At 31.6% G+C, this 10,726-nt stretch overlaps 1 pseudogene; it reads left to right on the top strand.

Annotated features, from left to right (window-relative positions):
- Window positions 1–2,364: 2,364 nt before the first annotated feature.
- LOC132038523 (ACT domain-containing protein ACR4-like) lies at window positions 2,365–10,314 on the top strand (annotated as a pseudogene).
- The last annotated feature ends 412 nt before the right edge of the window (window positions 10,315–10,726 follow it).

The following is a 10,726-nucleotide window of genomic DNA, read 5'->3' as shown; positions in this document are numbered from 1 at the left end:
TAATCCTCATGATAATAATTAAAGTTACAAGTAAACCTATTTTAAATATATATATATATATATATATATATATTGTATACTATTGTAGTTATTGTTTTAAGAGGCAGGAGCGTGGGGCGAGACGTTTCACGTAGCATGGGCGAGGCTTAAGCCCAGAAACAGGAGTGTAAAGTTTCATGTATCTTCAATTTTATAATTTTATTATTAAGAAAATAACCAAAAGTAAAATTTTCATTAAAATTCTACAAATAAATCACCAATAATATAAAAAACTATTATAATTATTATTTGAGAAAAGTAACAATATAAAAAATAATAATAGCCGAGATAATCTTTAAAATGAAATCATCATTCACTTCATCATCGATCTCCACATCTACTAGTCCTTCTCACCCTCGACGAATATTTGCACTATTTTTTCTTCATATATTTCGAAGAAGGAGAAGGGTAAAAAGTGTAAGAGCAATAACAAAAAACGAATGAAGTTGCCTTAGGAACATAATGCCATGGGATTTCTATCCGAACAATTTTAGACATAATCATCTAAAATTCTATTCGTGGCAGTGTTATTTTTTATTAGAGTTGTTTTCTTTATTTATTTATTTTAGGAAAAATGACTACAACATGAAAACATGAGAGCATAAAGTATAGATAATCATTACACCATAATAAAAATCATGATCTATAGCAAAAATACTTTTAAAACAACAAAATTCAAACAACAAAACAACAAGATAATCATTACACCATATTTATTTCGCTTGTTTTTAGTAGTAATAACTTTTGTAGTTTCTGCTATTTCTAATTTATTTTTAAAATCTGGTGTATTTTACTTAGCCGATAGACTCACTCGGTTTTAATCGATAGAGTCTATCGGTCTTTGTGTTTCAAGACACTATTTTCTGACATTATCAAGTCTGTAAGTGTTTTCTCTATTTTCCCCTATAACTAACTGACGTCCGTCAGTTTTGTCCCGAGATATTTGATCGTTTCTTTAATAATATGTACCTCTAAATGTGAGTTTTTGCTAATTTTTTTTTCATAGTTCTAGTCAAATCTAATAAACAGAGTTTGATGAATATTTTATCGGAGACTAAAAGTGTTAACTTTTGGCAAATTTAAAGGACCAAAATTTTACTTAAGGGACTATTTTTAATCAACTCTCATAATTAAGGGATCATTTTTATCAACTTGTGGTAAATTAAAGGATCAAAACCGTTAATTGCATAGTTAAGAGATTATTTTGAACCTACTCCCTTATACTATTCTTTTCTCTAACTTTGTTAGAAACTGTTCATCTGTCTTTCCCAAATTTTCTATGTCCCTCTCTCTTGTTCTGGTTGCTCTCTTTGCGGTGAGTTTCTATTCTTCTCTCTACTTCCTTTTTTACTCAGCTTTTATTTCTAATCTTTGTGGTTATTTTGCTCAGTCTTTCTTTTTATCTTTTATTTTTTGAGTACTTTTTTTGATTTTCTTGTCAATTTTCAGTTTTCTCATTACCGCACCAGGGAAGTGGAGGCAAAATTCTGCCTTAACGCAAAGTTTTGAAGGCAAAATAACTCTGCCTTTCGAATCCAAATATCTGCTTCGCGAAAATTTCTTCTTTTTTTTACCGAGCTGAGGTTCGAATTCAGAACACGAATTATTAGGCGAAGGACAAAAATTAAAGATCGCCAATTTGAAGGGCAAAAACTAAAGACCACCCCAAATGAAGGGCAATCCGCGCAAAAAAAAAAAAAAAAGACTTTAGCAACGTCTACACTTTAGATTATAGATTGGCCCACTAATACCAAGGGCGTTTGATAATGAGCCTGTTTGGATGGGGCTTAAATAAGCGAGTTTATGCAAAAAAATAAGTTGGGGTATCAGTAGCTTTTTTGGGCTTATAAGTTTTAGGCTTATAATGTTGCGTTAGATAAGTTAAGTTAAATGGATCAATTATTTTTTGGGCTTATTTTATGTATAAAATAACTTTAAACCAAACACTAAAAATAAAAAGTGAAAATTTTTATAAGAACTTATAAGCTAATGCAAACGGGCTCAATATGCTGAAATAAACTTTTAAAAAATAATTTTCCTCTTTTGATAGGTATTCTACAACATACTAATTTATTTTCAATATGATTTGAGAGTTGCTTTTCTGTTGTAAATTGAGTCATGCAATGATGAATTGTGTTCTGCTGATAGTATACAATACCAATAATTAAGAGGGGTACAAGATCACTGACGAACCAATCTTGGACTTTTATCATAAAGGTGAGTTACAATCTCAGTGCAATTTGGGAACTCTCGATTTGCATTTATTTTGACTGATCTATTGTTTTTGGTGGTGTTTATTTTCATCCTCTTGGTGCAGATTGTTGATTTGCCTCTTCTATGAGAAGATTAATTGGTGTTACTACGGGAATGAGCCACGCCTTAATTAAGTTAATTGAAAGTGATAGACCAGGTATATTATCTGAAGTGTTGCCCTCACCAATCTTAGATGCAATATGTTGAATGCTGAAGTGTGGAACTATAACATTCGAACAGAAGCTATATTGCAAGTACTGATGAGGAAAATGGTGTTACAATTGTTGACCTGGAAAAGTTTTCGATGATCAAGCAATAATTCTTGTGCAATATTCTTAGAGGTAGTAAAAAAATTAAGAGATGCCACAGCGATTGGTTTTGTATATCATGGATTTATTTACGGTGAAAGAAGGCCAGACCAACTGATGTTTGTAGGCGAGGACTATGAACATGCGTGTAGGATCAGCTGATAAAGAAAGGTCAAATATGTATTTAATTGGCAGGAAAATGACTACTCAGTAGTGACCATTTGGTGCAACGATAGACTAAAACTTCTATTTGTATGATGTGTACTTTGGCAGATATGCAACATGTGGTTTTCCATAAAAACAGCGGGGCCAAAGAACCAGAGCTTACTAGGTACTAATATTTCCTATGTATTCAGAAATTTTAATAGTGGTTCATCGCTTTACATCTAACTAGAACTTATTCTCTCTATATTTATGGACTTATGATGCATTTTATTGCATTCAAGGCATGTTGATGGATCACCTGCGAAATCAGATTGAGAAAAATAAGTAGCAATTCAGTATCTTGAAGCAGCTATAGAAAGAAGATTATCCCAGGTTAGCACTTCAATTTACTTTTTTGATATTTTTAGGTACCATTATTTAGCTCTACCTGACTTTTTCAAGTAATAACAAATATGTAGATGTAATAGGAAAAAGGAGAAGTGGGTGTAAAAGGAGAATATTGTTATTATTGATGGAATGCACTTGCTTTGACCTTTTTCTTTTTTACTTTTATCCATTTCTATTAATTTCTGGTTCCACGGAATTCTAATTCCTATTGGAGATGTTGATGCACTTAAAAAATCTCTAACAAAGGAAAAGAAAGAGGGAAGTTATGTTGTTTAATAATTTTATTGACTTAAAGTATCTTTCGTAGCTTTATCTGGCACAAACAAGTCCCAATTAATTATTAGTTGTCTGATTAAATTTCTCCGGTTTTCTTACTTTACATCTTAATGACGTACCTTCAACCATAAGCATTAGATGGGTTTAGGTTTTGAACCTATTCCCATCAGACTAAATATTGACAATTCTATACTGCCTTTTTTATTTGTTAAAAGTCCCACAATTGGATCCTACTCTTATCCCCTAAATATTGATAATTCTATACTGCCTTTTTTATTTGTTAAAAGTCCCACAATTGGATCCTACTCTTATCCCCTAAATATTGACAATTCAACACTGCCTTTTTCATTTATCAAACACAATTGGCTCATAGATTTATTTTAAATTCAAAAGATTTGTGCTCTTTTGAGATCTACTAAATTGAATAACTTAAATGAGAACTACAATTTCTTGGGGATGAGAATGGTTTCTGATGGGAACTTCATCTGGTGGTTGAAGTTTATGAATAAGGATGAAAGAGTAGGTATAGGAGGATTAGTTTTATAGAACTTGTGCAAGAAAATTCATGGCAGTGGAAGCTATAGAAAAGCTTGTGTTCCATTTGAAAGATGCAATCAGCAAGTTAAGAATTAACATACTTGAAAAAAAGCTCAGAACGAATTCCACAAGAGCATCTGAAAATGATGAGAGAAAAATAAAATCCCTTCACCATGCGAAGCACACCATTAGGAGATGATGTCACTCTCCTTGCACCCTAGACTTGTAATTGTTCTTTCTAATATATCTATAGTTTCTTGGAGGCACCTGGGTTCTTTTGCAACCATGTATCATGGCGGTGTTTTTAGTTGTTTAATTAATTTTAGGTGTCCCGTTTAATTTTGGAGGGTAACTTTTAAGGTGTGTGTTAGTCTTTACTAAATTTCGCTTTTACCAAAGAGATTGTAAGTTCTTGCCTATTTTGCAGATGTTAATTAGATCATCATAAAACAAGCTAAAGACCTGAGGAATACACTAAGTTTCAAATAATTTATTTTCAAAATTTATTAATTGCTTAATGTACACTCAGCAATGGTTTCAAGAGGGGCCTGAAAAGCCACTCGCTAAGGGGAACAAGTATAACCAGAATACCTTCATTTTATGGCATACCAATCACACAATCACTTGGTTTCATCATCAAGTTCTTTGACTGTCTGTATGCATCTATAAATCCTTTAGAATTTTAATTGTTAGTGATGATTGGCTTACAGTAACCTGCTTGTGCTGGCATTTAGTGGAAGATGAAGGAAACATGGCAAGTCTACTTTGAATTTCTCGCAAGTTTAGTTTATATGAAGAACTGAAAAGTGCATCCAATATCTTTGAGACTTGTGCCTATGTCTTTTCTTTGTGAACTTAAGAATCAAAGTGGTCATATTAGTGGTTATTCTCAACCAGAGTATATTAAAACTGTTGCTTGGCCGGTTTACAGTTGGTTAGATTAATTTCTTAAGATGTTAAAGAGGACCCTAACTATGAACTTCCAAACAGAAAGTACGGATCATTAAAATCTTTTCTCTGTTTTATCTTCATTTTCTATTTCTTAGCTACATATAAATGTCATTGCAAAAATCCTCATTCTATACAACCTAAGGAACTTGTCTTTTCAAAAAACATTATAAGTATGTTAACGGATGCGCATGATTGGATCAAGAGGAGGATTTGGTTTACAATGGCTAGCCTTCAAATCATGTATCACTTAGTCTCTGTACTGCTTGAATAACTTTTTTCAATTTCATATTCAGGTAATATCACAAGGCCGGGAATAGATTTAGTCGGAGCTAATTGGACTCAATACCTACAGAAGATGATTGATGAAGCCAGTTAATTGGCAGACTTTCCTACCTTATGGTTACTTACTACACAAAGAAGCACTCTAATTCTAATGCTTGCCTTTCTTTCTTCAGCGGATACCCAGTTAAAATATGTGTTGCCAATGGCAGCTGTTAAAATTTAGATTTCACCCAATTGTAGCTTAGGCATAAGTTGGAGCACCTTCATGAACATGAACAATCTCACTGTTTTGGTCTTTCTAGCAAGCTTAAGAATGTGACTTTTTATAACTTTGTGAACACTTTGTTTCACAAATGATTGTATATTGTAAGAAGAATATTATGTTAAAATTCAATTTGATGATACTTTTTTTTTTTTTTTTGACAATCCTACCACACAATTTCAAGAACTGTGAATACCTTTCCCAACGTTAGGTATCATTTTTACAGCAGTGTTGGGAAAATGCCCGTGCATAGGCCATCTAATAGATTTATATGTAAAAGTCAAGGATGCGCACATCACAATGATCAAATATTAGTTTTTTGATACTAAATGACTTGCTTGTAGAGATAACTGAAATAAAGAATAAGAATAACAAATTATAAGGCAATAAATAGAGAGAGAAAAATAGATCTTTTTGAATTGTCTTGGGTGGAACTGGAAGACAGTGTAACGGAAAAGTAAGAACTTGAGTGCTTTGTTATAACTGAGAGTTTATACTGTGTCTATGACGAGAATCAGACGCCTTAGAAGTGAGGGAAAGAGGTATATCTATAGTCTAAATCTATGCAACATTTTGCGTGTTTCAAGCACCTCATAATGATCATTGTCTGCATGTTGGAGCTATTACGTACATAATTGAACAACTGATGGAGAAAATTACTTACGGAATGCAACATCTAGTAGTTTATAGAATTCTTATGTATGCACATTTTTAATTAGGGACCAACTTAAGTTAGGTACTCTTTTTCCTCATCCACCAACTCTTAATATGTGAACTAAATCTTCAGTCTTTGTCAGGATCATTGACAAGTAGAAAGCTAGAGAAAGTTCTGGGAATTTGTTACATTAATATCCATTGGATCATTCTACTCGGCTTCAAACACCATTTGGGAGTTCTTTTTGTTATTTTATTATAAATAAACGAATAAATTTTTTAACTAAAGAAGCTAAATTTAAGACCACCTCAACACATATCAGCAATTAAAGTAGGAGTATTTGCGTAACCTCCCTTAAGGATATACTCCTAATTAGTGTTCACTTTACCTATACCTCTATATATACTGTATTTGATTTGCAATTAAAGTAAGTCCCGCCGTTGTTTTACTAGTTCTAGGCAAATGAAATATCTATATATATATTTAAGAAGAACTAATCTTAAGTGTACGTGCGTTGCACGTCTATATTGCGTGAATTAATAAATAATTTATGTAAGAAAAATTCATTTTTTTATAAATGAATACGCGCTTTCCGCGTGATCAAAGTGTGTACCTCATTGGACAAGAAAAACATAGAAAAAAATTAGACTTAGCTTCGAACTTTGTTGTTAATCCGTAGCTAAATTGATACTAGCTATCAAACATTTATGATAGTTCATCGTTAATCTGTTGAAAATAGGGAATTTTACTGTTAACTTTCTGTCACTAATTATATTCATGCTTATTTAGTAGTGAAATAACCTAATATATAAAAGAATATAGATAGTAATATTGTAAGATTATGTGTAACAAAAAAGATAAGGACCACTTATTAACAATATATTTTATCTTCTACTATTTCATCCTTATTATTTTAAATTAGTATTTTATAACCAATTTGACATTTAACATTTTATTGTAATCTTTTGCTTTATTTCTAATTTCTTTCACCGCCAATATTTTTGTTATTTAACAAATTTATATACTTAAGAGTTAAAAATAAATTACTGATATGAGGAATTTGAAAAAGATTAAATTGGATTCTTTTGCTAATTAGTTTATTCAAATATTAATTATTTGTTTGCAAAATCAAAGGAATTAATTTATTTTTATTAATTCATATTCTTGATGTTAATTCATCTCAAATTTTAAATATTTAATTATAATTATAATTTTATTCCATATATAAGAATCCTATACACACTTTCGTAGTTCGACTCTTTTAATCCTTTTCTTTTTAATTTTTTTTCTACCTCTCGCCATTAGAGTAATGTATTTTTATTGGGTCAGAAATTTTCTCGTAAGTGGTGAAATAGAGAAACTAATTATTATAAGATCAGAACTCAAGTCACAATATTTTTCTTTTTATTTTATGCACTCTCCTCCCTAAAACTTCTTAAAAACTGACATTATAAGTCATTAAGCAACATTTTTGTTTCTCTTCCTGAGAGTTAACCTCTCTTTTTTCATGTTCTTATCTATTGCTCCCTTTTTAGTGATCATCAAGTTGAGGATATCTTGTCTAGTTTTTACGTTTTACTCAAAATTCAACTATTATATGTTCTATTAAAGAAAATAATAAAGAAATGTTGATTGAGTGGGAAAGAAGTTTATATAAGGTAAGTTTTTACCTGATATTAAATAAAGTTCTAAATATTAGGACTTCCTACATGGTAGTTCAAATAAGAAAAGATTTAGTAAGCAAATATTTTGTTGACTTTAAAGTCCTGAATTTTAGAAAAATAATTAAAAGACTATTTATCCAGTGTGAAATCTTTTTTTAAAAGGTAAAGCATTGCATGTGTACCCTGATCGACGAAAATAACTTTTTGTTAACAAAATAACATAAATAATATTCCAAATATGCATTTGAAATTATTAAAAGACTTTTTAAAATATGAATCGAGACTATATGCAAAGTAACCTGCTAAGTATTTGGCTAGTACAAGTTTACTTTGATCAATAAAGTATAATATTCCCTTATTTTTCTAACCATCCGACATTAATTCAAAAAGGAAGAAAGACAGAGTTGGAAACAAACTCGTCTCACCCATTTACTGCTTTTTCACTCAATAGTTAAACAACTATGGATCAAAAGTCTGGCATGGTTAAACTGGATAATGGTTTAGCTTTTTTATTATTTCCCCTATAAGTATAATATTCCCATATTTTTTAAAATTTATAACTAAATACGAATCTAATTAGGTACATATGTGATTGGATCGATCATCATCAGCCATTTATGAGGTGTTTGGTCAAGCTTTTGAGAGAAAATAAATATTTTTTGAGGAGTAGCAAAAGTTGTTTCAGAAGCTAAAAAAGTAGTTTTTCCCCAGAAGCACTTCTTTGAAAAGCTTGGCCAAAGATGCTATTAGTAGGGCTGTTCAAAATCGAACCGTAACCGATAACACAACCGCAAATTAGGTTTAACGGCTTATTGGTATTGGGTTATTGGATTAGTGGTTGGGGAATGGTTTGAAATTTTATAGTTAACGGCTTAACGGTGCGGGCAATTAGCCGTTAACCCGTTAAGAATTATTAACTTTATATAGATACACCTATATATAAAGTACTTTGGACATAGTATAGCAACACCTTCGCTCAATTTGGTAATTTCCTATGCTCAACAGTCTCCTTGCTAGTCCTCATCTGCTCCAAGCCTCCAATGAAAATGTATTGGAGCTAATGTTCAAGTGTTCTCCTGCTACATACTTATTAATCAAGTATCTCTAACATGTGTGAAGTTGATCAATTACAAATTTCTAGTTATTTATGTTCAACTGTTCTCCCTACTACTTATTTGCACTTTTACTTTTTTTCCCAACTTTTTTGAGACAAATATTTAGTTAAAGTTTTTAGTTTTTACTGTGAAATAGCTTGGTATACCAACTTGTTTGATTAACCGATACACCGTCCGATAATTGCTACCCTGATACCGAACCAACGAATATCTTATCGGTTGGCTAGCATATCAGTACTTTTAAAAGCCGATAACCAATAAGCCGAACCGTGAAGCGTAATTATCCGCTCGATAGCTATTTGTATATGTCCACTCCACCTATTATTTGTACACTCAAAACAAAATACATAAGATGAAAGGAATTATAGTTCTTGTCACATGATTTAATTAACGATTGATGCAAGATGAAATTTTAATGAATATTGGTACAAGATGAAATTTTAATGAATTTTAAAGTACAAAATATTAGAAATTCCTACATATTTCAGCCAGATGCACGAATGCCAACTGCAATGTCGTCTATTCTTAATAACACAATTTTTAAATCATGTAGTATATACAATACAATTAATTAAAAGAGGTAATATATTTTCTTTTCTTACAAAATATGAGCAACTTTTTTGTGACTGAATGCAATATTGATCCAAACAACCTGTACAAATTTGTAAATAAGTCAATTTCAAATTATTAGTTGTATATGAATATTACTAACCACAACTGACAACTTCTCAATTAGCGATTGTCTATCAAAGTATACAATCGTCTATTGTTGTATAACTTTGAGAACATATTAAAAATTTAGAAAGCTTACCTTAAATCACAAGCAAATTTATTTCTGTTAATGAATTTTAAAGTACAAAATATTAGAAATTCCTACATATTTCAACCAGATGCAATCATGCAACTATCAAAATTTCTGCTAGATGCACGAACGCCAGATGCAATGTCGTCTATTCTTAATAACATAATTTTTAAATCATGTAATATATACAATACAATTAATTAAAAGAGGTAATAAATTTTCTTTCCTTACAAAAAATGAGTGATAGTTCCAAGTGAATTCATGTTTTGATGATTGTCAAACTGTTTCAGAACTAGATAGAGACCTGGTCTGTAATCTGCTCCCTGTGCACCCTGCACCGTCAGTAGAGGACAACTGTAAAGCCGAGTCACTTGCTGCTCACAAGTATAGCAGTAAACTGACCCATGCTTTAGGTTAAAATTGAAGACTCGTCTCTTTTCACCCTACATGCTCCCACTATATATACAACATGATGGCAACATATTGGGCAGACTTGAAAAACCTAATCCAAATTGTGCAAGATCTGTTGATGCAAGATTCTCAAGATCTCTCAAGAACAAAGCCATCTACAGGCTAAAGAACCTGATCCAGACACAAGATATTGTCTACGTTCTTTAGGTTGTTGTATGTCTTATTTCGTTTGTGCTTAAATTGTAAACCTACTCTTTTTTTATTAAGAAGCTGTTTGTAGGTGTTTTTAAAAATCTCAAAGGGTACTTGCTGGAAGTGTGTTTCTGCAAGCTTTTGAATGGTACACTAGGCTAGAGGTAGTCGACGTGTATTAGTGGTCCTTGACTAGAGTTAGTCAAGTAGATGTGCTTGCAATCGGAGCATTGCAAGTGAGGAGGGACTATGAGGGTTAGTTCCTAGGTTGCATAAGCGTTATTGTGCGGTGAGGGATTATGGGAGAATTCCTATATTACAATAAAGTTGTAACCTGAAGTTGCTCATGTAATGGAGTTAAAATACTACAGGGGCAAGTCGTGATTTTTAATCCCTTGAGCAAGGAGCTTTCCATGGTAACATCCTG

Source organism: Lycium ferocissimum, chromosome 11 (genome assembly GCF_029784015.1).
Source record: "Lycium ferocissimum isolate CSIRO_LF1 chromosome 11, AGI_CSIRO_Lferr_CH_V1, whole genome shotgun sequence".
Lineage (NCBI taxonomy): Eukaryota > Viridiplantae > Streptophyta > Magnoliopsida > Solanales > Solanaceae > Lycium > Lycium ferocissimum.
Note: the sequence above shows the minus strand (reverse complement) of the source record. Positions and strands in the feature narration are given on the sequence as shown.